This window comes from Ambystoma mexicanum, chromosome 8, assembly GCF_040938575.1.
Source record: "Ambystoma mexicanum isolate Mex_15411 chromosome 8, UKY_AmexF1_1, whole genome shotgun sequence".
In the NCBI taxonomy this organism is placed as follows: Eukaryota; Metazoa; Chordata; class Amphibia; order Caudata; family Ambystomatidae; genus Ambystoma; species Ambystoma mexicanum.
The window spans coordinates 502,881,857-502,894,511 of record NC_090929.1 but is presented as its reverse complement, the minus strand read 5'-3'; positions in this window follow the sequence as shown (position 1 = coordinate 502,894,511).

Genomic DNA, 12,655 nt, shown 5'->3' with positions numbered 1-12,655 from the left:
GATTACCCTTCATACATTATTTTATACTTATTGAAAATAGGTATGAGGTCATTATTTGGTAGGAAAACATCCATATATACACAGTTTGCCCTTCCCACTTTCCACTAGGATAATAAGAGTACAGTAATATGTATTTATGCTTCTCCTTCATCAGTACGTGGTATAGCCTTATTCATTTTTCACACAATAGAGTCATGATAAGATCATACACATTTTAGTTGTTTGTCCATTAGGTTCATAGAACGTTTCCCATTTATTCACCTAATGAGTTTTGGAAATGTATTGTTATTGGCACTGCTGATGATTTTTAGAATAGATTAAATCATTTTTAAGTCTTTTCTATATCTGAATAAAAATGTGAATGATTTTGTTGTGTCCAGTGAGTTGAATTGAATCCTTTCACCTCACGTACTTGTTATATGTGGACACTTGGTTCTCCACGGTGTGTAGGTATGAAAGTAAGGTTTTATAGGCGTATGTAAGTGTGAGCTCGCCAACACAGAATCACCAGTTCTATGATCTCCATTGTTGAAGTAAATATAATGGTTCTGTCCAGGTCAGATCATAGAACAGAGATAAGCCTGGTATCCCCTGTCACTTCTGTTTTTTGCTGATTCTTGCTGTCAACACCAATGCTATGTGTGATTCCTGTTGACAGCATTTGTGCAGTATGGTGTGCGTACCTCATATGATTATTGGAAACAGCATCAGTGCAGTGTATGCACCGCATCACAGTGTGTGATTTTTGATATGACAGCACCCCAGACGTGTGTACAGTGCGGTGGCCTTTGAGACTATGCATCTGCAAAGTGTACTGTATGTGATTGTTGGTGACAGCAACCCTGCAGTTTATATACAGTGAGTGAGTTACAGAAATCTAGATAAGATTAATTAAATGCATTTACTACTGGAACGTGGCAATTAAAACAGAAGAGGAAGAGAAGGACCCTCACTTGATGTAACTGATGAAAAAAAGCTCTGTAATCGTATTTATCTGTGGAGTCAGAGACATAGGCCTCATTTACAAGAGCATTGAAAAATACTTTGTAAATCAGGATCGTAACACAATATCACAACTTTTTCCACAAGAGATGGAGGCCTGCCAAGCAATGTACACGCTGTCATCCGCAGGGGTGACATTTCCATTTTGCCTGCATAACATTTCGAAGGTTTTTGGCCCATCCAGACACTTCCTGCTTTCAATCTTGATGTAAACTTTACTTTTGATCCTGAAGATTCTGTAATAGAATGTGTGTGTCATTGGCATATATATAAAGCCACATGCCATATTATTCTCAAATGTTTGATAAAGATTGTAAGCAACAGTTGTATAAAACAGGTGGGATGAAAGTCCCTTCTAGAACAGCACGAGTTTTTAGCTTGGCAGTGAAGACATAATAATCTAGAGCAACAGCTTGAGACCCATCTAATAAAAAGACTTGCAGCCAAGACACCAGAGGGTTCCATGTCATTTCATCACAGGATGAAATTTCGCTGTTTTTTTTTACCATGGATCTTATAACGAAAAAATTCATCAAATTTTTATTTTATATATTTTTGGGGGATTCCCCCTAAACCCCCACCTCCTTTAATATTTATCTATTCCTGAACACCTACTCCCCATATATATATTTTTCTAACCCCCCAAAACATTTCAATGAGTTTTTTCGTTATAAAACCCTGCAACATTTCACCCTGCAATGAAAGGACGTCGTGCCATACCAGAAAGCCTAACATCCCAAAACACTGGATTCTACCCAGGAGATGGAGTGGGCCGACGGTGTCAAAAAATGCTGATAGATCTAGTAAAACTGGAATACCAATACCGCCAGCATCTAAGTGTCTCCCAATATCCTCAAGCATTGAGGTAACTACCAGCTCTGAGCTAAAACCAGATCAAAAGCTGGCCTTTCTGTCATCAAGAATCCTAACATTTTCAACAAGCTTTATTAACTGAGAGTTTGTAGCAGGTTAAATCATTTTTACTAAGGAATGGGCAGCCTTTACATAGGTTGTAAATTCGCTCGGTCCACAGGATCAGCAGCTTTCTTTTAAAATGCTGCAAGCACTGATGCATATTTCAGAAAAGAGGGGAATTGTGTTCGAAATGTATGAATTATCTGTTTAGCACGAAAGATGGATGTGCGTATTTTTTTAGTAGTTTGGGGAGCCTGGAGGTTTAATTCTGCTAAGTATCTCAAATGTATCAGTGTCAGTTAAAGGGAAGAAACAGTTGAAAGCAATTGGATAGGAATCTGCATCACTTGTGAAGTTAATCAAATCATCATCGGGAGCTCGCCATCTAAAAAAGTCTCAGATTAAATCTTTTAGCCTTCATTTAGTTAAGATGAGGGTTGAATGCCAATTTCGAGAGCTCCGGTAGAGCATACATTCATATTGAAGATCTCCATAGATCTACCATTTACAGAAACATTTCTGTCTATCAATTTTTTTGGTATTATGAATATATTTGTTTTAACTGTGAAACTTCGCTTTTTAGTATTTATACATTTTCTATAGTTTTACAGACCGGCCATATAAGTTCGGCTCTCCGTATTTGGAGTTTTTCATTGTGTAGTTGGCTGGTATGGAAAAGTTGGTTCTTTTTGCTATTTCTTTTTGCCATCTATTATGTGAGTGCTTAGATATCAAAGACTTAAGAGAGGTGATTGTTAATTAAGATAAGAGTTTCCTGGGTGTCCTGAGTTCCTCAAAATCAGAAAGGGTACGTAGGTGTGTAATGGAGGATGCAGATAGCTCAGCTATTTTCTAGGTGGTATTTTTACAGAAGTATTTTTTCAAATACTTCAGGAAAACATGGGAGGCTATGTAACTAATCTGAAATGCGATACTAATAAAATCAGTCACAATAAAAGGACAGGATGTAATCTATTGTAAATAATAATACTTACATTTGGAGATAAAAAGATGTCATCAAATGTGTGACTTACAGAGTGAATTGGCAGATTTATCAATGGTGGCATACTTAGACAGTTTAACGATTATAATCGTTTTTTAGTTTTAGAAGCCAAAATAGAAAGGCAAATATGTTAGCATGTTGGAGCCAGTGATACTCTTGTGTCTGAAACGAAATCTAAAAATGTGATATCATAAAGTTGGGTGGGTTATACAAAATAATTAAATATAAAATATAGTTATATGAAACAAAAACGTTTGACATGGAGAAAATCGGCAACTTTATGTTGGGAGATGGCAATATTTTCAATTTGAAGATGTTTTTTTATGTCTGGAACACTACTACCTACCCTTGTTAGGCAGTTTTGTGCCTAAACTTCATAATTATGACCTAAATGTCATTGAAGATATGGGAATTGGACATTTGTGGCCATATTTTGTTCCTGCAAATTATATGTAGATTGAGGTCATATATTTGATCTCTGATGAAACCCTTGCTTTTTACAAGGGATCTAACATTACACTAGGTAGCATTTTCATTTTTACTTTGATGATAATGTGGGCATTTTGAAAATATGAGCATGAAATATGGAATTTGCCATGATAACTCTTTAACATGACAAGCAGTTTTTGCACGAGAGGAGTAGTGTGCACATAGTTGTTGGAAAGAGTAAGAATACTTATCGAAGATTTAAGCCATGGCCGAGTCCTCATACTGGATACAGACATATAGTGACTGGCTTGACCTTGGAATGACCCCGGCGGTCCCACGCTGCACGGATGAGCAAATGTGTTACATGTATCCCTAACAAATTAATTACATGACAAAACCACATGTACGCAGGACCAATCTGGACTAACATAGACCAATCCACTTAGCCCTACTCAGGTAGACTTTGTGGTGGCCATTTTAGAATAGGAAATTAAAATCCTGAAACCACAAAAAACAAGCAAGAAAAGTGATGGACAGCGGAGACCAGGCACCAGGGCTTTAAGTGGGCAGGGGCCAGCATCAGGCAGCAGTTAGACCTTTCACTCATGGAGCCTGCAGGTCTGTGAATGAAAGGGCTGCCTGCTGCGTCTGAGAGCTGGGGCGCATTGGTGACACACCTTTGGTGCACCCAGCCCCTCCTTTTGTCTAAAAGGAGGGGCTGGGCGCACCAAAGGTAATAATGCCAGTGCACCCCGCTCCCCTGCTTTCACCAGTCCCCCCCATAGGTGAGTGGGGGCTCTCGTTAGGGACATGACTTAGGTCACACGCCTTAAGGAGAGCCCTCCCCTCGATTTTGCATCACACTTAAAGCACTGCCAGTCAGTTTCCAACTAAAAGGTTGTACAAGGAAAATAAAATACAAGAAAATAAAAATAGTGGTGACAGGCAACTCTGCGAGTAATGCACATCGAAAGAAAAGAGAAGATATATTAGAATAACTAACATAAGAACGTGGCAAAAAATAAGTATTAAAAGAAATGCAACAGGTTAGGTAAAATGTGTGCGGGGAATAAACTAGTAACAGCTTGCCATGTGGAAAAGAATCCTGCAGTTATCAATGCTGAGATTGATCACGTGACCAAACCACGTGAGTGCAGGTGGACCAATCCGCTTAGCCCTGCTCAGAGAACCCTTATGGCAGCCATGTTGGAATAGTAAATACAAATTCTGAAACAACAACATAGAAACAATAAAAGTGAAGTTGCGCATAATCTAGGCACTCTCCTCAACCCAATGGGTAGTACAAGCAACAGAAATACAAGAACACTAAAATAGTGGGGCCAAATAACCCTCACACCTAATGTGTAGGGTTGTGTGATTCTTTGTGACGCCCCACCTATCCATTGTATTTGTATTGATAACAACATCCCAGAAATGTGTTTGTCTTCATGGCACCGCCTCTACAGTTTGTGCAGTGCATAATTGTTGGTGATGGCACCCCTGCACAGTGTGTTGCGAATATTCGCCTTTTCCTTGATAAGACAGCCTTTTGGGGGTACCCTATTGTAGTGTACAGTAAACCTTGACAGGAGAGGCAATTTATTGATATGGGGATCCTGCAGTGGACTTTGGACTTCTTTGATTCCAGAAGAGATCCTCATTTCGGGGAATCAATTCACCCAAAATGTCAAGAATGACATGTCATCCCATGCCATTCGACCCCTGCCATATGGTGTCACAGGAAGTGACATCAATGAAATGGTACAAATAACATTATAGGGGGTGCTTTTGCGTGGCCTTTGACAATGATAAGAGCACAGCAAATTATACCACTCAAGTAAATAAATAAATAACTACAAAACTATAAAACTGATAAAATATCGCTGATAAAATATCAACAACGTTACGATAGCAAATGATGGGATAATTTAGTGACCAAACACATTTAATATGTTTCTGCAACTGTACGTTCGGGTCTTATAATAACATGCCACATGCATACATAGCACAGCCCTCCTAGGCAAGGAGAACAGTCATCACCGGCTAGGAACAATCTATTTTGGCCAGGTGCAGTCTAACCAGATCAGTGCTTCCTCGTGTGCCAAGGTCCATCTGCATGTGCTTAGACCTGACTTCATATCCCCAGACACAGCTTCATAGGTTCTAGAGCATCATGCGCCTTGCTACAGCCCTGTGTACACCAGAGGCAGCCTCTAATACCCAGGAAAAGACATCCTGTACCAGAAATAGACCGACCTGACCTGCCAAAAAGACCTGCTCACCCAGGTGCAGTCTTTTATATCTCACTACAGCCTCCTATGTCCAGGTAGAACCTTGAATGACCGGATGCTGCATTGGGTGCCTGGTGCAGCCTAATTTCCCCAGGTATAGCCTTACACATCCAAACAACTATTCTGGCCATGTAGAGGCTCATGTGTCATGCGTTGGGACAAGGCCTTGCATTTTAAAAAAACATAATACTCAGCAACAGCCCCTTGTGCCAGAAACATGCACATGTGTGTAGGAACAGGTCCCTACATCTGAGTGAAGCCATATATGCCCATGTACATTCTGTTGTGCCCTGGCACAGTCTTGAGTGTCTGGGGGAGCCGAGGCATTGCTCCATATACCCAGGTACAGATCACCACGTACATCCTTGTGTGCCAAAACACAGCATAGATAGTGTAGTAAAGCCTAAACTGAGAACTGCTGCCCTGCATGTCCTTTATTATTATTATTTGTTTTATTTACTTAGTTAAATTGTTTACAATTGTTACAAGATAAAACACTGCAGCTAAAATCTGCCTTCACTTCCTCCAGTTGTCCATTATAGCTTCATATGCTAAGCTCACATGCCCAGCTACTGCCATTATGTGCTATGTGCAGCTTCACATACCCAGCTACTGCCATTATGTGCTATGTGCAGCTTCACATACCCAGCTACCTTCATTATGTGCTATGTGCAGCTTCACATACCCAGCTAATGCCATTATGTGCTATGTGCAGCTTCACATACCCAGATACTGCCATTATGTGCTATGTGCAGCTTCACATACCCAGCTACTGCCATTATGTGCTATGTTCAGCTTCACATACCCAGCTACTGCCATTATGTGCTATGTGCAGCTTCACATACCCAGCTACTGCCATTATGTGCAGCTTCACATACCCAGCTACTGCCATTATGTGTATTGTGCAGCTTCACATACCCACCTACTGCCATTATGTGCTATGTGCAGCTTCACATACCCAGCTACTGCCATTATGTGCTATGTGCAGCTTCACATACCCAGCTACTGCCATGATGTGCTATGTGCAGCTTCACATACCCAGCTACTGCCATTATGTGTGTTGTGCAGCTTCACATACCCACCTACTGCCATTATGTGCTATGTGCAGCTTCACATACCCAGCTACTGCCATTATGTGCTATGTGCAGCTTCACATACCCAGCTACTTTCATTATGTGCTATGTGCAGCTTCACATACCCAGCTTCTGCCATTATGTGCTATGTGCAGCTTCACATAACCAGCTACTGCCATTATGTGCTGTGTGCAGCTTCACATACCCAGCTACTGCCATTATGTGCAATGTACATCATTACATATCCGTGCACTGCCATATTATGCTACATGTGGCCCCATCCACATACCCATGTACTACTATGAAATGCCCATCGACAGTCTCATATACCCCAGTACTGCCATTCTTGCTAGAAACAGTTATATGCTAGACGCAGTCATGCCATGTCAATGGGATTCATAGCGTGCTCTGCTGCCATTTGCATGGTCTTCTAGTGCTCTGAAACATCTGAAGGGGGGGGGCTGGTTTAGGTTAGTGGGGGAAAGGAAACATGCAAGGTAGCTTTGATGTTGGGTTGATGTGTGCAGAATTGAAGTACCCTGAGCTCTGTTTACTGGTCTGTTTGTTTCCATGTATTCTGGCTCAAGACTGAGCATTGAGTCATTTGTGTCTGGAGGGGAGCATTGTGTGTGTGTGCAGCTAGCATGCATTCACTGGGGCTGTGGTATGTAAGCTGGTTGCAGAGGTATAGTGTTCTGTTGTTTGAGGTCTTGTTGGGAGCAGTGTTCATTTGCCACATGTGGGTGGGTTGGTTGTTAGGTGAATTGTGTGTTTGATCGTATACCTTGATCATGTTAGTGTAGGGAGCAGTCAGTGCATACCTCGATGTGCAGATTGGTGAGGGGTGTAGACAATCTTGAAGCCACATATAACAAACCATAACATGGCATATCAAGGCATGAAAGGCACAATGGGGCGTTAGATATCAGAACAAAGCATCAAAGATCTTATACGGAGGGAGAACCTGCCCCTCTCCCCGGTCTCCTACCAATGGCTTTTGCAGGCATCTCCCGTTAAACATTCACTTTAGTGATTCATCCGCCTCATTTCAGGCCTTTCAACTCTAGGACAGTGATGCTGGTAGCCCTAAGCTTGGACCCCTGGGGGCGGCTTTAGATCCTGGTAATGCATGGGAAAGCACATTAGCAAAGAGCATACAAGGGGTGGGTGGGCTGCATGCTCATGCTTACCGCTCACCCTCACCTCTACCCACCTCCCATGTGTATCACTCCAATTCTGTTGCACACCACCACCCACACCTTTGCCATATTCACTGACCTCTATCTTGTTGAAGCTGCCCATGACAAGGACTCTAAAAGGTTTTGGGAGTTTGTGGCCACAAGCCCGCTCTACATAAGGTCCTTTCATGGAACAGAAACAACAGTAGAAGAGGGAGCATGGGTCGAACATTACCCGAACCTTTATCAAAGGCCAAGCGAATACTTTAAAATAGTCTTTTCAGACACTGCAACTCCCTTTACCTTGGAGGAAGTTAGGCTAGTGATCTTTAAGCAAGCTCACAATCGAATGCCTGGTCCGGACGCGGTTTCTGCAACTCTTTTTGAAGATATGGTACAAGTGTGGACTGATTGACTAACAGTCTGTTTTAAGGTGATTGTTAAAACTAATGTGATACCTGATTCATGGAAGCATGTCATAATTTCCCCCATTTTCAAAATAGGTATGACCAAGATACTATGCAAAGAGGAAGTCATACCAACCGTACAGGCCTTTGACTATTTAGGAATGAGATTTTCTTCCTCCATGACAAGGAAAACCCATATGGAGAAACAATGTGCATGAATGCGCCAGTCTCTGGGGGGTGTTTCCCCTTTGATGTGTCAAGGTCGTCCTTTGCATATGGTTCTCTAAGTCTCACCAATGTGGCTGCCACTTATGGAGCTACGCTTTGGAGCTATGTAAATATTCAAGAATTACAAGTGGCCGAGAGCACATTCCTTAAGCGATTGTTGGATCTTCCATGTTCGGGGGCCAATTTCTCTGTTCACGAGGACCTGGGATCGGCTTTTTGGAGGATGATTGATCTTCAGCCCCCTTATTGCACTGTTTACGCATTTGGGCCGATCCATGAGCACAAATTAGACATTTTATAATCAATTTTCTCCTACCCCCACCTCTTCTCTCACTCTCTTAAATCAACCAATGTCATTTTCTCAGCTTGCTCTCCCAGATTCCCGCTGAGCTTCCTTACGTTCTTGTTTAGAGCCTCCACTTTTTGCCCTCATTATTTGTACAATTCTCAACCCTTCTCTCCTTTTCCTCAGCTACCGTTTTTCCTCCTTATGACTTCAATCTTTCAAGCCCTTCTCTCATCATTCATCTCTCTATACTTGTTCCGTCTAAGACTAGCCTATTGTATCTCCTTTTCCACCATGTTATGGGCATCTCACCCCATTAATCTCTAGGTCTCTCTCTGGGTCTACCTCCTGCTATGTGCTGGACTTATTAGCGATATTGCCCTTTCAACCAATACCCTTTATCTCCCTCACTCTCTTTCCTGCTGCCATGTCTGCAACTTTTCCTCTTCTTTCCTCTTTTGCTCTTCATTTCATTTTCATTCTCCCCCTTCCTTTTCTCATTTCTCTTAAATTGAACAACCTTTTATTTTATTCTTTTGCCCCAGTCGCTTCTTTCAACCATGCTCCCATTGAACCTGTGCCTTTTATTTCCTTCAATGTATCATCAATTCTCATTGTTCTTTCATTTTCTTTTGATATTCCTGTGAATGTGTCTTTCTTTCTTCTCCTTTCTGACAGATGTTATCCATTATGGTGATTCTTGGATACCGAGGCTTGAGCCTCATTACTCCATCTTCTCGGGTTGAATATGTAGTCGTGGGTTGGGATTCTTCATGGTCTGTGTGGCGTAGGGCTGGCCTGTGAATGTTTTTCTTCCTTTCCTAATGATACCCCTTCTCTATCATATTGATTTCCTTCCTTCCTTCCTTCCTTCCTTCCTTCCTTCCTTCCTTCCTTCCTTCCTTCCTTCCTTCCTTCCTTCCTTCCTTCCTTCCTTCCTTCCTCCCTCCCTCCCTCCCTCCCTCCCTCCCTCCCTCCCTCCCTCCCTCCCTCCCTCCCTCCCTCCCTCCCTCCCTCCCTCCCTTCCTTCCTTCCTTCCTTCCTTCCTTCCTTCCTTCCTTCCTTCCTTCCTTCCTTCCTTCCTTCCTTCCTTCCTTCCTTCCTTCCTTCCTTCCTTCCTTCCTTCCTTCCTTCCTTCCTTCCTTCCTTCCTTCCCAAATTAATGTTCGTTCTTATTTTCTATTTCCTTCTCTTGCTTTCATTATTTCCCTTTTCATCCCTCTGGCATCTTCCGGTCTGGCTCTTTTGTTCTCCCTCAGCCCCCACCACTTGGGGCCTGACTGGCAGTCCTCTATTGCTGTTATTTCTGTTCTGCCCAGAGACCTGAGGTAATGAGATGAATGATGAGGAGGTTTAGTGTGAAAAGCATGGGGCAAACTCAAGCTATTGATAAGTTATGCCAGTGTAGGGATTACAGGGATAGAGCCAGGGGTACCAAAGGAGCTGGTTGGGGTACCAGCTGCTGCCTCTTGCAACCTGTAACTGGCATCCATACTCACTGCCCCACCTATTTCTCCTGCCTTCACCTCCTGCTCTATTGAGAGCATTCACTGTGACTAAAGGTTCTTTGTTAGCAGTGTGCGAGTTTCAAGCAACCCAAATAACACAACATTGGTCAAACGTTCCCTACCAAACTCATGCTGCACCGTTTCTTCCCTCCATGTCACTGCGGTTCTGCCATTGACGGGGGCGGAGCCATCCACAACATTTTGGGGAGTTGGATGGCAGTTTTGAAAGCTGGTAGTGAGTTAGGCAATTCAACCTATTTCGCTGTTGATCCCCACCTGGAGACCACTACGCTCAGTAGATAGTACGCCTTCCTTTGGCCCCATAGATCTTTCATCCCAACTCACCAGAGGCATTGCTAGGATTGTGTGGCAAGTGGGGCATGGAGGTAATGTGGTAGGGCTCACCCTAAGGGGCTTGTTCTGACCCTGCCGAATTTGTAGGAGCTACCAAGCGTAGCGAGGGAGAGCGAACCAACCAAGGTGGGTTCAGAGGGGTTCTCTACCAGAGACAAATGTTTAACTAAGGGGTTGAAATGGTGAAATTTACAGTATTCTTTCTGTGATACATTAAGTAAAAAGCCACACAGTTTACAATCAGTTTTGTAGGGTTGTACATGAAAAACGTCCATTAGATGACAAGTCATCAACAAAGCACAGGAGCATTCTCAAACACATTTTCATGATGCCTTTGCCCACTGTGTGCCAGTACGCTGCAAGTGCAAAAAACATGTTCATACTGATTGCGCCCAAACACGTCCATTCTGGTGCTCCTACATATACCACTATTCCCACTTAAGAAAATACTCATGATGCTTTGCCCATGATGCAGTAATGAAACTATAACAAAACATGTTCATGATGGCAGGTGTTAGGATGGGTTAGGGACCTGGCTGGAATTGATAGAGGTAACCCTTTGCTGGTGCTATTTGGTGTAGAAGAGGCAGAGGAAGGCTGGGCGCGTCTACCACACGCGCTGCACTTTCTACTCTTGGCGGCCAGGGTGTGCATGGTAATAAAGTGCAAAGGCGGCTTGGAGCTGCAGAGTGAAAGTATATGGGCCCTTAAAGCACAGGATATATGAGACAGAGAACATCACAGGGGCCATCCACAACTTGCAGCCATCAAGGGAAATGGAATGGGCTACGTTCCTGAGGAAGTACGGTTCACAGCCATAAATGGGCTGTGCATAGAGGGTATGGTCGGAATGGGGGGGACCTGAGATCGGGTGAAGTACCAGGCCATTGGGAGGGGAGGCACATGGTCCCAGGGGACTTTAACATTGTTTTATAACCCCTCCAAGTTGATTTCCCAAAGACATCCGATAATGTAGAAGTGTCATTGTTACCACTGCCGTGCAACCCGCCAGAGATGGAAGGGGAAAGGAAGGGGGGAAATGAGTTCATTTCAAGGGAGGGGGTGATAAAGATTATTAAAGCATATACACATGCTGAGTGTGCGACAGGCTCCAGCTGTAGTGCGGAAATGTTTTATAGTTGTAACTGCAAACCAAAAATAAAGAATTTAAATTATTTTTAAAAAGCCATGCTACAGTATGAAAACATGCCCTTGCTGGCTAGCTGGTAAGAGAGCTCAGCGGGTTGAGCCCTCGCTGCTGCAATCTGAGTGGCATCTGCAGGTCACAGGTTCAAATCCCAGAAAGGCCAACTCAGCCTTTCCTCCTTTTGAGGTCAATAAATGTGTACCCACTTCAGTTGGGTGATGATTTGATATATGTTCTCTGCACAGTGCTTTGGCAAAAACGTGATAAAAATAACAAATCACTATGATTACACAAATCCCTCATATTAGAACACTCATCATGTTGTATTTGCCACTTCATGCAACAGTAAGAAAACAAACAAATGCCCCCCCCCACATATGTAAGAACACTCCCACATATGTAAGAACACTTACCATGTTCAGTTTGACCTTAACACCAGTAAAACAATGCCACGCCACAGTAAGGAAACTTGCCCTCACCATGTAAGAACACTCACAAAGCTGACTTTATCCTAAATGCAGTGACAAAATTCAATGCCATGGTAGGACCCAGCCAGCCCCGTTGCAGAACCATTCCCCTACTGCAACCCCTCCTTCACATAATAACCCTCAAGATGGTTTTGCTTTTCCCAAAAATGCCACTGAAGATGCCATGCTCCTGGCAATAAAATGTCATGCTCCAATGTACGCGCGCCACACACACACAAACACACTTATACAGCTTGCGTCATCCACAGGAGCACCCTGGACATTCACACTGCATTCATATTCACATGCACACTCACACACATGTTAACCATTCACACATTCATGTGCATGCACTTACAGGCACCCC